We start from the raw sequence: 17,808 nt of genomic DNA, 5'->3' as shown, positions 1-17,808 counted from the left end.
TTTATTTATTTATTTATTTACTTATTTATTTTTGGAGAAGGAGTCTCACTCTGTTGCACCCAGGCTGGAGTGCAGTGGCACGATCTCGGCTCACTGCAACCTCCGCCTCCCAGGATCAAGCAATTCTCCTGCCTCAGACTCCTGAGTAGCTGGGACTGTAGGCGCACGCCACCATACCCGGCTAATTTTTTGTATTTTAGTAGAGATGGGGTTTCACTGTGTTGCCCAGGGTGGTCTCGAACTCCTGACCTCAGGCAATCAGCCTGCCTCAGCCTCCCAAAGTGCTGGGATTACAGGTGTGAGCCACCATGCCCGACCTTCCAGGTATTTTTAAATTTTGGTTTTGATTACTTATTTGACCCATTGATTGTTTAGGAGCATGTTTAATTTTTACATATTTGTGAACTTTCTAAGATTCTTTCTGTTATTGATTTCTAGTTTCATACTATTTTGGTTAGAAATGATCTCGGATATATTTTCAGTCTTAAGGTTGTTAATGTAGGTTTTAACCATAAAAATGTTTACTTTTTGACTCAGCACTTCCACTTCTAGAAATTTACCCTGAAGATAAATGATATGTTTTGGCTGTTTCCACACCCAAATCTTGAATTTTAGCTCCCATAATTCCCACTTGCTGTGGAAGGAACCCAGTGGCAGGTAATTGAATAATGGAGGTAGGTCTTTTCCATGTTGTTCTTGTGATAGCGAATAAGTCTTATGAGTTCTGATGGTTTTATAAAGGGGAGCTCCCCTGCACATACTCTGTCTTGTGCACTGCCATGCAAGACTTGACTTTGCTCCTCATTTGCCTTCTGCCATGATTGTGAGACCTCTCTAGCCATGTGGAAGTATAAGTACATTAAACCTCATTTTCTTTATAAATTACCCTGTCTCAGCTATGTCTTAATTAGCAGTGTGACAACAGACAAATACAGTAAATTGGTACTGGAGTGGGTACCGCGCTGTAAAGATACCCAGAAATGTGAAAGTGACTTTGAAACTGGGTAACAGGCAGAGATTGGAATAGTTTGGAAGGCTCAGAAGAAGACAGAAAGATGGGGGAAAGTTTAGAACTTCCTAGAGACTTGTTGAATGGCTTTGACCTTAATGTTAATAGTATTGTTATCAATAAAGTCCAGGCTAGGTGGTCTCAGATGGAGATGAGGAAATTGTTGGGAACAGGAGGAAAGGTGACCCTTGTTATGCCTTAGCAAAGAGACTGACTGCATTTTGCCCCTGCCCTAGAGCTCTGTGGAACTTTGAACTTGAGAAAGATGATGTAGGGTACCTGGCAGAAGAAATAAGTGGCAAAGCATTCAAGAAGAAGCAGAGCATAGAAGTTTGGAAAATTTGCAGCCTGATGATGCTATAGAAAAGTAAAACCCATTTTCTGGGGAGAAATTCAAGCTGGCTGCAGAAATTTACATAAGTAATGAGGAACCAAATACGAATCACCAAGACAATGGGGAAAATGTTTCCAGAGTATGTTAGAGACCTTTGTGGCAGCCCCTCCCTTCACAGGCCCAGAGGCCTAGGAGGAAAATATGATTTTTGTGAGCTAGGCCCAGGGACCCTCTGCTGTGTACAGCCTAGGGACTTTATCCCCTGCATCCCAGCTGCTCTAGCCATGGCTAAAAGGGGCCAAGGCACAGCTTGGGCCATGGCTTCAAAGGGTGCAAGGCCCAAGCCTTGGCAGCTTCCACATGTTGTTGAGCCTGCAGGTACACAGAAGTCAACAGCTGAGGTTTGGGAACCTTCTCCTAGATTTCAGAGGCTGTATGGAAATGCCTGGATGTTCAGACAGAGGTGTGCTGCAGGGGCGGAGCACTCATGAAGACCCTCTGCTAGGGTAGTGCAGAAGGGAAATGTGGGGTCAGAGCACCCACACAGCATCCCCACTGGGGCACTCCCTAGTGGAGCTGTGAGAAGAGGGTTATTATACTCCAGAGCCCAGAATGATAGGTTCACATACAGCTTGCATTGTGCACCTGGAAAAGCTGCAGACCCTCAATGCCAGCCAGTGAAAGCAACTGGGAGGGGAGCTGTACCCTGCAAAGCCACAGGTGTTTAGCTGCCCAAGGCCATGGGAGCCCACTTCTTACATCAGTGTGATGTGGATGTGAGGCATGAAGTCAAAAGAGATCATTTCAGAGCTTTAAGATTTGACTGCCTCATTGGATTTCAGACTTTCATGGGACCTGTAGCCCCTTTGGCCAATTTCTCCCATTTGGAATAAGTGTATTTACCTAATACCTGGACCCCCATTGTATCTAGGAAGTAACTAACTTGCTTTTGATTTTACAGGCTGATAGGCGAATGGGACTTGCCTTGTCTCAGATAAGACTTTGGACTGTGGACTTTTGAGTTAATGCTCACATGAGTTAAGATTTTGGGAGATTGTTGGGGAGGCATGATTGGTTTTGAAATGGAGGACATGAGATTTGGGAGGGGTCGGGGTAGAATGATAGGGTGTGCCTGCATCTACACCCAAATCTTGAATTTTAGCTTCTATAATTCCCGCGTGTCATGGGAGGGACCCAGTGGGAGGTAATTGAATCATGGGATGGGTCTTTCCCATACTGTTTTCATGATAATGAATAAGCCCCATGACATCTGATGGTTTTATTAAGGAGAGTTCCCCTGCACATGATCTCTGTCTTGCCTGCCACCATGTAAGACTTGACTTTGCTCCCTCCTTTTCCTTCTGCCATGATTGTAAGGCCTCCCTAGCTACATGGAACTGAGTCCATTAAACCTCTTTTTCTTTATAAATTAAAGAAAAAGTCTCCAGTCTCGGGTATGTCTTTATTAGTAGTGTAAGAACAGACTAATACAATATACTTCCAAAAATTTCAAATACTTATGCACATGGTTATTCTTGGCAGCATTTTTAAAATTGTGAAATAATGGAAACAAATACCCATGTATAGGAGAGTGATTGAACAAACTGTGGTATAACCACACGCTGGAGGATCAATGAAGAGAATCTCCATGAATAAAAATATGAAATGATTTCCAGGGTATACTGTTAATTAAAAAAATATAAAATGTAAAATAATATAGTACATTTCATTTTATGTGAGAAGAAGAAGAAATAAAAATGTATCTTATCGTATAAAAAGAAACATAGGAATGGTGGAATATAATAGAAAGGACAGGAGATGAGAATGGGTTAGAAGGCATGGGGAGAGTGACACTTCTCTGAGTATGCCTCTGTGTCTTTAGAATCATGTTAATGTTTCTTACCATTTATGTTTTTTATATATATATGACTTTCTTGTACTACTTATGCAGCTTTTAAAAGCCTGAAATCATTTCAAAATAAACACAAAAAATCACACACAAAGCATTCTTTTTGAAGTCAGAAATATGTCAAGACTGTCTGTTTTCACTGCTATCATTCTATTTTGTACTAGAAGTCCTAAAGTGTGCAATAAGGAGAAGAAAATACATAATAGTCATTAATTTTGGAAAAAAATCACATATATTTGCAGATATTGTGTTTGTCTACTTAAAAATCAAAACAGAATCTGGTGACACATAAACAGTGCTTTTAAGAGAGTAAATCAGAATGAATTTACAAAAGTCCTCAGCTTTTCTAGGCACTATCAACAAAGATAACATATGAGGAAGACGGGGGAAGATACCAGGTTGAAGGGATTTGAGGAGTGGATGGGAAGCAGATTATAGAGACTATGTGTGCAAGCAATTCTTTAGAAAATTTTGCATATAAAAAAGAGCAATGGCCGGCAGGATGTGTAAAAGGGTGTAGTTTCTTTTCTGCTCTTCCTCCTCTTTGTCTTCTTCTTGATAAGATATATTACAGCATTTTTGTATGCTGCTGGAAATAATACAGTAGAGAGAGAAAGACTGATGTTGCTGGAGATTTATGGCAGCCAGAGTCCCTGTGAAAGCACTGTGGGCAACCTTAGCAAAGCACAGGTCACTTCTTTAATTGTAACAGAGGGAAACTGTGGAATATGTGTGCACATGGGCAAAATTTACAGATCTGGTGGTTAAAAAGACAAGGAAGTATTGTGCAGTATGAGACAAGGTCAACTAAGACCAAGAGTGGGATAGGAAATTTGAGGAGAAAAGTGAACATGTAAAAGTCTTCTTAGAAGACTGGAAATCAAATTTACTGTAGTAACAAATAGAATTGCTAGGGAGTTGAGATTCTATTTGCAATATGTGCATATAAATTAAAAGGAAAACCATTTTTTTCTGGTTGTTTATTTGAATTTTCCTAGAAATATTAAGGTGCTTGGGTGCAGGCACAGATATGGTAAATGGTTGCTTTGTCTCCAGTGTGGGAGTTTTTCCAGGTGGGTATAATGGAGGGAGAGAAGGGGCAAGGGAATTGATGGTGTTTGCAGAAATATAGTGTTGGAGTGTGTCATCTAAGCGGGATAAGGATAAAAATAAATTGAGGATAAAGCTCTAGACAGAGAAAGAAAGTGACAAGTCCAGTAGATTAGAAATCAGGTTGGGGTTGAAACATTTTAAAGTGTAGTAGTTAAGCAAGTGTGCCAGCAGTAGAGGGGCTGTACAATTTTTAGTGATGACAGGGTCCCACCATGGTGTAACTAAGAGAGTGGTGGGTTGAAGTTAAGTCAAGTTACAAAAGAAGGGGGTCAAGAATTTGAGTGTCTTAGGGTGTTCCAGAGGGTTTCCATTCATAGGCTGGTATTACATAAAATGATAAAAAGAGTTGGGGTGGAGAGGAAGGTTCTGAGTCAGGAGTAAGGTGGTATATCCAGGTGGCATAGTCTCAGGATAGGAGGTTTGTAAAAGCGTGAATACACAATGGATTGGACATGCCAATGGGAAACAAGGAGAGCCACCTGCCCACCACAACATGAGACTTGAGACAAGAATAGCCTTTTCTGGGAAGGCTGTCCGTGGGTGCTTTGTTTTCATGGCAGGACCAGATTTTGATTAAATGAAAAGGTGGGGGAACCATTCTAAGGAGAGGTTGTATATGTAGGATAGTTTGCTTATTCCCACCATGAATTCCAGAGGTAAAAGGAAAGCTTTGGGTGGAAAGGGACCAAAGGGGGATTGATTCAGATGAGGATACGCTAAGCAGTATGGGTGTAAGAGTTTTGGTAAAAGTAATCAGAGAGGCTCATTCAGGGATTTAAAATATAAGATTTGTCCTGATCATTTTCTAAAGGAGCATGAATTTGATCTACAATATTTGGGTGCAAGAAACAATGTTTATCTTGTTTCTCTTCTTCAATGGGCTTCAATGGGCTATCTGGTGATAAATAATATTTAAAGCATGTTTGGGGGTTTCTTTCTACCCACTGGGGTTATAGAAGAATGGGAGGCTTCTTATACTGTTCAGGAAGTTCCTGAGGGCCTCTAGGCTCGGTATCATTACTGTTGCTGATGAGCTGCTCATTGTCCAAACTATGTTCCATTTTAAGTCATGCAATTAATTTGCTTAAAAATCCATTTGTTTCACTGCCAGTTCTGCCATGTGAAGTTTAAACATGGACCTCTTAGGCTTGTGTTTCCAGGTTCAGTCCCCAGAAATCCACCTCCCAGCTTCATGAGAAAGTCTTAGCATCTCCTGGAGTAGTGGGTTGGGGAGGGGGCACTGGTCTCTGCCACTGGGAGAACCTACTTTGATTTTAATCCTCCATGCCGTTACAAAAGCCTTCTCTTCTTGAAATTGGAAAAACTCATTTTTAACTGCTTTTTCCCATGACTATAGACTTCAGAAACAAATAACTCCCTTCTTTCCAGGGGATTTGATATGTCTGGAGGATAAAATCACTGCTTGCCTACTGGGTAGAAGTAGAGAATGAAGACTTCACATTTTTCCATCATGAGGCTGTAGGAATGTTTTTCTATTAGATTATTTTCATCTGTTTTTTAGAGTTTAGTGGACCCTCAGATTTAGTGCTGGGCTCTGAATGCATTACCTGTGGCATAGAAGTTTCCAGAGTAGCTGCTCCCTTTGCTTTTGAGGGTTCATGTGATTAGATTGAGACAAAGTGATGAGAGGCACTCTCCCTTAAACAGGGTGGGTTGAAACAGCTTCAGTATCTAGTCTCCATCCCTGAGAGGCAGCACTGCATGTAGAACTGCAGAAACAGGAAAGACTACCCCAAAACAGGACTCTGGGAGTTCTTCACCAGTATGCAAATCAGTTAACACCAAACAGTTGCTTTCACAGTCACACCGTCATGGTGCCCAGAGTAATCATTTCCGTTCCCACCATTGGGTGGGTGTGAGAACTGGGCTCGTTTTAAAACATATGACTAATGAGCATGTATCCGGATGGTACATCTGGTATTGATAGAACTGATCTGAAAAGATGGCAATGCAACTGAGACCTGGGAACACAGCTGATGGGCAACTCGCTGAGCCTGGGTAGCTTTCTGCTTGTGGGGGTTGATGGTGGGAAGGAAAGGTTTTCAGTATCTCCTGTTTCATTCAGAGTATTTTCTTTTTTGAGAGCATTTAGTTGAAAGATTTCCAGGCAAGTTAGTTAACAGATTCATCTTGGAAAACTGAAGCCTTCAGTTCTCTGAAAAATACAAATAAGTTAACACTCAAATTGTTTTGGGTAGAAGGAGCCCGTGGCTATTCCACCTGATGCCTATTTGCACTTTGTCTCGATTTCACTTAGGAAGTAGCCACATAAGCATGAGGAACCTTGACTCCCAGAAAAAAATGAATAAAGTACATACATGAAAAGGAATACAAGCTCGATCATTCACTTTAAAAATTAAGAATAGGAAATGTAGGACCCTATCTGATCAATGTAACATACAACAAAAATGTACTTTAATTCTCTGCTGTATGTGATTTAAATAAGAGAGGATAGAGAGAAAGTATTATAATAAAAGAGAATCAAAGAGGACTAGCAAATGAGAGGGGGAAAGCAAGAAAAAAACAATAAATTACACTTACCATCAAATAATATTATGGATTATTATTTCATTTACATTTTTGTTCCTTTGCTGTTTGACTCTTTTTTTTTTTTTTTGGCTGATTCTCATTTTTACTAGTTAGCTTGGAGACCTAAATCTGAACCAAATCAATTTTTTTTTGTAGTATGAATTAAAAGGAATGTTACCTTTCTTTTCCTACATTATTTGATTTTAAATTTATGTGATTTTTAAGGGTGTATCCTGATTTATAGAATTACTCAGAATCTTTCTGGAAATGGGCTATATCCTCCATCATATCCCTCTGTTATGGTTTTCAGTTGCTGCCATAACAACTTACATAGTAAGTCGATTAAATGATACAAATTTATTATCTTATAGTTCTGAAGGTCAGAAATTCAATTCAGTTCTCAGGCTAAAATCCTATTATCTGTGCTAACATCAAGGTGTTGCCAGTTCCAAGTCTATGTTTTTTTCTGAAGGCTTTAGGAGAAAATCTGTTTCCTATTCAAATTTCTAGAGACCCACATCCCTTGGGTTGTGGCCCCTTCTTCCACCTTCAAAACCAGCAACATCACTGTATTAGTCTGTTCTCACACTGCTAATAAAGATATACCTGACACTGGATAATTTATAAAGGAAAGAGGTTTATTTGACTCGCAGTTCAGCATGGCTGGGGAGGCCTCAGGAAGCAAACATGTCTTTATTTACATGGTGGCAGCAAATAAGTGCAGAGAAAAATTTAGGGTAAGCCCCTTATAAAACCATCAGATCTCCTGAGAACTCACTCACTATCATGAGAACAGCATGGAGGTAACTGCCCCCATGTTTCAATTACCTCCGATCAGGACCCTCCCAGACACGTGGAGATTATGGTAACTACAGTTCAAGATGAGATTTGGGTGGAGACATAGCCAAACCATGTCATACTGCCCCTGGTCCCTTCCAAATCTCATGTCCTCACATTTCAAAACACAATCATGCCCTTTCAACAGTCCCCCAAAGTCTTAACTCATTCCAGAATTAACTCAAAAGTCCACAGTCCAAAGTCTTATCTGAGACCAGGCAAGTCCCTTCTGCCTATGAGTCTGTAAAACTGAAAGCAAGTTAGTTACTTCACAGATACAATGGGGGTACAGGCACTGGGTAAATACACCCTTTTGAAATGGGAGAAATTGGCCAAAACAAAGGGGTTACAGGCCCCATACAAGTCTAAAGTTCAATAGGGAAGTCGTTAAACCTTAAAGCTCCAAAATGATCTCCTGTGACTCCATGTCTGACATCCATGTCATGCTGATGCAAGAGGTGTGTCCCCATGGCCTTGGACAGCTCTGCTTCTGTGGCTCTGCAGGGTACAGTCCCCCTGTGGCTACTTTCATGGGCTGGCATTGAGTGTCTCTGGCTTTTCCAGGGGCACAGTGCAAGCTGTCTGTGGATCTATCCTTCTGGCCTCTGGAGGACAGTAATCCGCTTCTCACAGCTTCACTAGGCAGTGCCCCAGTGGGGACGCTGTGGGGGCTCTGTCCCCCAATATTTCTTTTTCACACTGCCTTAGCAGCAGTTCTCCATGAGGGTTCCACCCCTGCAGCAAACTTCTGCCTGGATATCCAGGTGACTCTCGAAACAAGGTGGAGGTTCCCAAACCTCATTTCTTGACTTCTGTTCACCCACAGGCTCAATGCCACATGAAAGCTGCCAAGGTTTGGGCCTTGCAACCTTTGAAGCCATGTCCTAAGTTGCACCTTGGCCCCTTTTAGCCATGGCTGGAGTAGCTGGGATGCAGGACACAAAGTCCCTAGGCTGCACACAGCAGGGGGACCCTGGACCTGGCCTATGAAACTGTTTTTCCCCCTAGGCCTCTGGGCCTGTGAAAGGAGAGGCTGTCCTGAAGGTCTCTAACATGCCCTGGAGACATTTTCCCCCTTGTCTTGGTGATTAACATTTGGCTCCTCATTATTTATGCACATTTCTGTAGCCGCTTGAATTTCTCTCCGGAAAATGGGATTTTCTTTTCTATCATATTGTTAGGCTGCAAATTTTCCAAACTTTTATGCTCTGCTTCCTCTTAAATGCTTTGCCACTTAGAAATTTTTTCTGCCAGATACCCTAAATTATCTCTCTCAAGTTCAACGTTCCACAGATCTCTAGGGCATGGGCAAAATGCCGCCAGTCTCTTTGTTAAAGCATAACAAGGGTCATCTTTGCTACAGTTCCCAACAATTTCCTCATCTCCATCTGAGACCACCTCTGCCCCGACTTTATTGTCCATATCACTATCAACATTTAGGTCAAAGCTATTCAACAAGTCTCTAGGAAGTTTCAAACTTTCCTACATCTCTCTGTTTTCTTCTGAGCCCTCCAAATCTCTAGGAGTTTCGAACTTTTCCACATTATTCTGTCTTCTTTTGAGCCCTCCAAACTGTTCTAACCTCTGTCTGTTACCCAGTTCCAAAGTTGTTTCCACATTTTTACTCTTTACAGCAGTACCCCACCACCTAGTACCAATTTTCTGTTAATCTGTTCTCATGCTGCTAATAAAGACATATCTGAAACTGGGTAATTTATAAAGAAAGGAGTTTGAATTGACTCACAGTTCAGCATGGCTGGGGAGGCCTCAGGAAACAAACATGTCCTCCTTCACATGGTGGCTGCAAGTAGAAGTGCAGAGGAAAGGCAGGGGTGGAAGCCCCTTATAAAACCATCAGATCTCCTGAGAACTCACTCACTGTCATGAGAACAGCATGGAGCTATCCACCCCCATGATTCAATTACCTCCCACTGGGTCCCTCCCATGATACATGGGGATTATGAGGACTACAATTCATGATGAGATTTCGGTGAAGATGCAGCCAAACCATATGAATCTTATCCCTCTGACCCGTTTTTCATAGGCCCATCTCTCTCTTACCAGGGCAAGGAGAGGTCCTCTGCTTTTCAGGGCTGTTGTGATTAGATTGGGTTTACTTGAATAATCCGGGTGAGTCTCCCCATCTTAAAGCCAACAATTAATTGGTTAGCAGCATTAATTGCTTTTGTAACTTTAGTTCTCATTGCCATGCAACATAATACATTCATAGGTTCCAGGAATTAGAATGTGGACTTTTCAGCAGAGCCATTATTATGGGTAGGCCATTATTATGCCTACCACAACTTTCCTTTTCTTAAAATAATTAGATAATTTCCCCTTTTGGTCTCAGAACATCTGTGCCCACAAGGATTTGTCTATGAGGTATATTGAATGAGGACATTCCAGCCTTAAAAGTGATTGAGAAAAGTGGAGAATTCATTTCTCCCAACCAAAAATCCCTACATGTTTTTAAAAATTGTTATTAAATTTTTGGTCTACTTGAGGCATAGTAAATATGATATATATCTTATTTTGTTAAGTGTTTTTTAGTGATTGTTATATAATTATTTTTGGAGTTAGCCTCTCTCTGTGTTTAGACAGAGGCAGAAAGAGGGAATATCAATTATGAGGAGATAGATTTAATCTAACTTTCTGACTTTGAGCTCCTGATTGTACAGTGTTTGTCACTCTGTTGAGAGAAAAAAATTGTTAAAGAATTCACTGTTATCATTTGAATATAACCTAATCCTTCCACATAAAACTGTTAATATTAGTGATTTTGTTGACATTGTCTCTGGTTCAGAATTTACTTGGGAATTTTAATTTTTTTGGCCCTAGTCATACTAAGCATAATGAGGTAAGTAGAAATTACCTTGCCATTTGTCTCTGTTTCTATTTTCTTCTCCTACATCACATTCATCCCTACCCTGGTGTTGTGGTTTGGTTCTGTGCCCCAACAAATCTCACCTTGAATTTTGGCTCCCATAATTCCCTTGTGTTATGGTACAGTCCCAGTGGGAGATAACTGAACCATAGGGGCAGTTTCCACCATACTGTTCTTGTGATGGTGAATAAGTCTCATGAGAGTTGATGGTTTCTGAGGGGAAACCCTTTTCCTTTGACTTTCCTTCTCTCTTGCTGCCACCATGTGAGAAGTGCCTTTCGCCTTCTGCCATGATTGTGAGGCCTTCCCAGCCACGTGGAACTGTGAGTCCATTAAATCTATTTTTCTTCCCAGTCTCGGATATGTCTTTATCAGCAGCATGAAAACAGACTAATACATCTGGAGAACCCAGGCTGACTGCTATAGGGAAGCCAGCTCTTTCTATTAAAACTCTGGGATATTGTTTGACTTTGCCTTCCTGTCACTACCTCAGTATCCACTAACGGTATTCTGTTTGACACATGATACAGTGTCAAAGATACAGTCATGTGCCATACAATGACATTTCAGGCAATGATGGGTGGCGCACACGACTGTGGTCCCTTAAAATTAAAATGCCACATTTTTACTGTACCTCTTCTATTTTAGATACACAGATGCTTAGCATTGTGTTATAGTTGCCTACAGTATTCATTATAGTACCATGCTGTAGCCTAGGAGCAATAAGCTCTACCCTCTATATAGGTGTGTAGTAAGCTATGCCATCTAGGTTTGTATAAGTATATTCTGTGATGTTCACACAAATACAAAATCTCCTAATGATGTATTTTCACAGAATGTATCCCCATCTGCAACACAAGACTATACATCAGAAAGGGTAGTTGATTCTGTCCAAGGACTGATGTCAATATGCTTCTCTAGCTCAATCACTGTGAAGAGTATAATTATTCTTCCCACTTCATGCACATTATAACCTGATCTCTGTAGAATCAGTAAATAAACTCCTTTCATCTGTCCTGCAGTAAATGGCCTATGTTAGAGATATACTTTTACAGTGCTGTTTGACTGTGGCCAGAGTATTAACAGAGGTGGAAAAATAGATATTTTTTTTTTAAATGCCAGAATTCTTACATGACAACTTCTGAAGGTCTCAATGCTTTGTAATCAGATTTTTGAAAAGGTTGGCACAGAAGAGTGCCCTCAAGAAATAATTATTCTCTGATTCCCATCTTCAAGTCCATCTCTCTTGTTCCTAGATATGATCTTGGGTGGATTTCATAGTTTTTCAGTCACTTTTGAATTTTGGAGTTGTCATATTAAATGTACATTTCAGCTTCACCTGATGTAATTAAAAGCTTCTTGCCTCTCTCCAGCACAGGCCCTACTCAGGCTTTTACCAAGCAGCACAAGGGAAGGAGCACAGGTGGTCTGTTCCTTTACTCTCCACGTTTTCCTCCCACTTGTGGTTGGTAGGTGCAGAGGGAAAGCAGATTAGAAGGAATAATACAAAGTCTTAATTGTATCATCCAAATGCCAGTGCTGTCTCTTACAGACACTTTGGTTGATTATTTTGACACTTTCCCATTGTGGACTTCCACACTGGGCCCTTTCCTAGTAGCTAACCTCTTACGACAACCTGTACTCCCAAAACTCCCCATCTGCTACTCCTGGCTCTTGCTCCCTAAGGAACACTTTGGACAGACTCACATTCAGTCAGTATGGATCTATGGTGGATATTTCATTGTTTACTGGAATATATAATGATTGTTTGGTTCTGCTTTCTTACTAGTTGTAAGTATTTTAAATATTACCTCTACTTCTAGCCTTTTTTGTTCTGATGACAGCACTCCCCAGCATGCAGTTATGGGTAATCTCCTCTCAAGAAGACTCAATCCCAGTCCAGGGGGTTCACTTACTGTATGGGAACTACACTGGCATCCTTGAGCTGCAACACAGCCAGGCTTGCCCGCAAACCTCTCATGTGATAGCCAGGCACCAGTTTTCATTATGCCCCTCTCCAAATCCAGGGAACCAATGTCAAGTTTTCCCAGGAACTTTGTAACCATACCCTCTATGGCTACATGGCAACATCAAAGCCAGCAAAGCCCCTCATTGCAGTGGAAAAGTGAAAGGAGGAGAAAATGCACATTATCCTTTGTTCTTTGGAATTCCTGTGAAAACAATCTCTTCCCTTTTTTATCGTGCAGTGGCACAATCTCAGCTCACTGCAGGCTCCGCCTCCTGGGTTCACGTCATTCTCCTGCCTCAGCCTCATGAGTAGCTGGGACTACAGGTGCCTGCCACCATGCCCAGCTAATTTTTTTGTATTTTCAGTAGAGACAGGGTTTCCCCGTGTTAGCCAGGATGGTCTCAATCTCCTGACCTCGTGATCCGCACACCTCAGCCTCCCAAAGGGCTGGGGTTACAGGCTTGAGCCACTGCACCTGGCCTCTCTTTCCTTCTTAAAGCATCTCTAGCCTTCTCCTGTGTGCATGGAAGGAGTAGCAGCTGCTAATCCTGTTAGGTCATATGTTGGCAAGTTCTATAAGGACGTACAAGGCACCTCTGGTTAGAAAGTTTGGATACTTACTAGTATTTATTACATAAGTATAAAAAATATAAGGCATAATATAATAATCATAATGTTGAACATATAGCAAGTATGCTATGAAAATTTGGAAGAGGGAAATTATTTTCACCCAGAGGATCAGTGAAACTGTCATAAAAGTAGTGTCTTTCATCCAAGAAGATGGAGTAACAGCAAATGAGCTAATGTAGGGACTCTTAATCTGAAAACCAGCAAAAGCCATTAGTGAAAATTGATTAATTAACTTTCCTTAACATTTCTGAGTGTTTACTATGCAGTAGGCTCTGTTATTTATATAAATGTTGTTTAATTTTCACAATAAGCTCAAGAAAAATGAGCCATTATTATCTTCATCCAACTGTTTAGAAAACGGAAACTTGACCAAGGTCACACAGTTAGTAAATAATTGAGCTGGGATCTGAGACCAGGGCTTTTCTGACTTCAAAACCCATAGTTTTCAATTTCTCTAAAAGGCAAATATGCACAAACTAAGGCATGCGTTCATAAATGAGGGAAGATGCTGTTAAATGAAGACCACATGGCTGCATGTAAATGTTACAGGGTTTAGAGCAGCTGATCCCTTGATCTTGTCAGAGTGATGCTTATCCCTGTTTCTTGGCCTCTTTTCCTATAGTTCTCACACCTCAGATGTTCTTTCTCTTCTGTGCCCAGCAAAATCCCATATGTCCTTAAGGCCCAGTATAAGAAGCTGACTGTGAAAACAGCCCCAGCTTCAACATACCCACAGGCCCAGGTTTTGCCAGTCTCTTATCACTCATTGTAATTTCAGTCCATATCGCTGAATACTGGATGACGTACCTTCTCTTATTTCTTATTTACCTCTTCAGATAAACTATACATTGTTGGAAGGTGGAGCTATGTTTTATGTTCTTTTTGTATTTATGATAGTGCCTGGTAGACCAGTTGATTAATTATCAACTGGTCTGATTGATAACTGGGCCCATTTTTAGAGTGGAATTAACTGCTGGCGTATAAGGTTCTGTAGGACAGATTTGACCTTCTATTTTTTAAAACTTGTGTCACAATAAAACCACTAGGCTGAGAAACTTCTTGTAAATTTCAGATGCACTAGAGTATAAGGAAATGGAGAGCATGCTTGTACTGCTGACGAGTCATTAAAGATGCCTCCACAAGGGAGAATGTTGGGCTTGATGAGAGCCAAAGCAACAGCAGGGAGAATCCGAAGACTCATAAGATCAGTCTGCACAAGGGAGTGTGAGAAACATGAAGGGCCGTTGTTTCTGTCTATGTTTCCCTTCTTAGCAAATGAGCCAAGGGAATATGTAGTTTAAGAGCTTCCCTTCTGTTCTCCAGCTTTTGTGACACTCCAGCAAATGCAAAGCATTGTACACGCATGCATTTCTTAGTTGAACAGGAAGAACTTGGGAGGCAATGACAAATATTTCACAGTGCCTCCCTGGCATCTGAGATGGTTTTTCTGAGAGAGAACATGAGCTTCTACTTAGTGGATTCACAGAGGACATCTGTGGGAGGAGCTTTCCATAGCAAATATGTATATTCTCACCATCCCCACAGTGCAAATGCCACAAGACTGCATAAAATCTGGTGCAAAGTAAGAAAAATTAAGGAGAGTTAAGGAAGTCATAGGAACATCCATCATCATATACCTTGTCCAGACACTGAATGGTAAGTATATAAATCAAGTGTGTTATTCTCAGGAACTCAGAATGAACGCAGCAGAAAGAAACTCAGGAAGGCAGCAGATCGAGGGTAAAACAAAGACAGTATTACATTTATAAGCAAGTAAGAAGGAGCTTTTGGGAACCGCTCGTCTGAAAAACATGGCAGTGTTGGGCTTTGGAAAAAAATGACAATCCAAAATGTTTCAGTCTTCAAACAGCAATAGAAACCTGAATACAGTTTTATTAAGAGTCTCCTCACTCCCAAATGAAATCATAGTTGCACGTCTTTTATAGCTAAAGAGCCATGGATACTTATCTTCTTGGCTGATATATTTAGATTTTGCTCAGCACATGCTTGGTGAAGTAATACTTGCCAAATTAATACAAGTTGGCTTGGATAAGAGCTTAGTCATATGGATCTCATACTGGATAAAACTGATTAACAATAAATGTCAGGATTTTAAAATAATGAGTGAAAGACAAGAAATGTAGAAGAGAAGGTAGATTTTGACACATTTTTTCTCCTTTTCAAAGCAATGTCTGTTTACTTCACCCTTACCAAGGAAGGAGGATGGCTGCTAAGTATGAGGTGGCTGTAGAATGATTATTATTTTGTGAGCTGACCTTGCCCCTTTAGATATGTGTACATGGGTAGGAATCATGCAGTTTTTTAGGTGATTTAGTTTCCTGGGTTCTGAGACTATGTTTGGCCTCTTTTCCACATTGTGAAATGTGAAACTCTCAATTCCCCAGAATTCCAAAAGACTTAACAATGCTCTGGAGATGGTCCACTTCCCAGGGCTGAGATAAGGCTGTGATAAACTTAGTGTGTTAGGACCATACAATGAATAGTACTCTCTCCAGTGTTGGTTACTGTTCAGTTCTTCATTCTGCTTTTATTTTGGCTATGCTTGTTCATCTCCTGAGCCTGCTGCTTTAAGAACAATAAGTTCATTCATGATTTAATGAATTAATTCAACAAAAATTATTTTTCTGACATGTATGGGGGAGACAAAGACAAATGTCACAATAAAAAGTTCACAGTCTAGGGGAGCAAGAGCATAATTATCCTATAGGGAGACACATGGCATATTCAAGGTGTGCACAGTATGCCATAAAGACCTGGAGAAGTGGGGGCTAACCCCAGCCAGGAAAGGAGACAAAAGGGTCAGAGTGGCTTTCTGGAGGGAGTGACACATGAAGTGAGTTCTGATGAATAGTGGGACAGGAGCATACTATTCACTCATTGATCAAATATCTATTTAACACTATTAAACACCTGGCCTTTGATGCGTTGCTGGGGAAATATCAATAAACAAGAACAGATATAGTGCGGCCCACCCAGATATGTCAACAAGTAAACATATAAAAAGGCGATTTGTTTAAATTATAAAATAAGTTTATTCTCGCTCTGAAACACCGTGCTCTCTACTGGCAGCAGTGGAAGGTGGGAATGAATTTGCCATTTAAAGGTTGCTGCTGCTTTCAGTTCAGTCTCTTTTGGATACTTGATCAGCTTTTCAAAGCTTTTCTCCATCCCCATCCCTTCTCTTTTATTTCTTGCCACAAAGCATCTGGGCACAGGAAAAGTGTATTTAACTTCCTGAAATGGAGTGCGGAGGGAGTCTGGTCTAAACGGGTGTTCTTTGTTGACTCCTGTTGACCTCAGCTTTTCTTCCCTGGTTTCTGGGAATTGAATTCTGTCCTCACTTCATGTGTTGTGGATGCAATATGTAGTATTTTGTCTTGGCGTAGGGAGAGTGTGATGATCATGGTTTAGGAACTCAAGTATCTCCTCTTGCTGAAGAGGCATTATCTCAGTTCTCACTGGGGCTTGGCATCCTCTGAGGCCTAATTATGACTCTTTTAGAGCATGACCCCTTTGAATTATGACTTCTGCACCCCTGTTATGTGGACATTTCAACCTTAGCAACCTCTCAGCCCTCACTCGCCTTCAGTCTCAGCCACTTTCTTTGTGCTCCTCTGTTTCTTCCCCTTGGAGTACTCTGGAATATCTAAGTTACTTCTACTTTAACATGGAAGCCAATAGAGGCTTGAGGGCACCATTTTCCTTTCTCCTCTACTGTGCTATCTTTCTGTTGTTACCAATGACAAGTGGGGCTAAGACTTCCTCTGGTTTTGGATTCTTTCTCAATCTGAGATTTCTATCTTCTTGATCCACTTCCTTTGTCTGAGAGTGCCAGACATCATCTTCATCTAGATTTGTCTCTGTCAAACTGGCTCCTTCCTCTAATAAGAAGTGCTCTCTACTTCTCCCATGACAAATGGGAGCCTTCTTCTTGTCATATCCTGTATTCTCTTCAGCTATGGCTTGATATAAAATTCTGTTAGATCTCAAAGCTTTATTCTTGGTATATAAGAATTTGCTTCTGAAAATTAGAAAACTTTTTTCACCCTGAAAAAAGCATGGCTTTTAAAATTATTGTGTCACTCTAGCCTCAGAAACTTATTTTGGAGGAAAACAATCTGAATCTTTTTTTCCCTTTCATTGCATTTCTGCTATAGTAATTCAAATCATTTCCCAAGTATTCTATGCCTCAAAATTAATGGAGGAGAGTTTGCATATGAAAAAAACCAGAGGACATATTAACATACTTCCTAAAATAATTTCCCCCAACCCAGATAAATTACTGTGTCTGCTTTTATTGAGTTTATATATAGTTTAGAGAGATTAAACATGATTCCTGGTATTGGTAAAAGCAATTAAAAAATACGAAAAGTAACATGATCAAGAATGACTTACTGTGGGGTTTAGATAGGTGTTTCCTTAAGACTGCTTTTGTGTTATTTTTAGACATATTAGTCTACATATATTTAGTACCTCACAGTTATTGCATTGTAAAGTTACTGGTATTTTTCCAGTTACCTTTCCTGTGCTCTTTATTTGTTCCTGCATTTTA

This window comes from Theropithecus gelada, chromosome 6 (assembly GCF_003255815.1).
Source record: "Theropithecus gelada isolate Dixy chromosome 6, Tgel_1.0, whole genome shotgun sequence".
Taxonomy (NCBI): domain Eukaryota; kingdom Metazoa; phylum Chordata; class Mammalia; order Primates; family Cercopithecidae; genus Theropithecus; species Theropithecus gelada.
Note: the sequence above shows the minus strand (reverse complement) of the source record.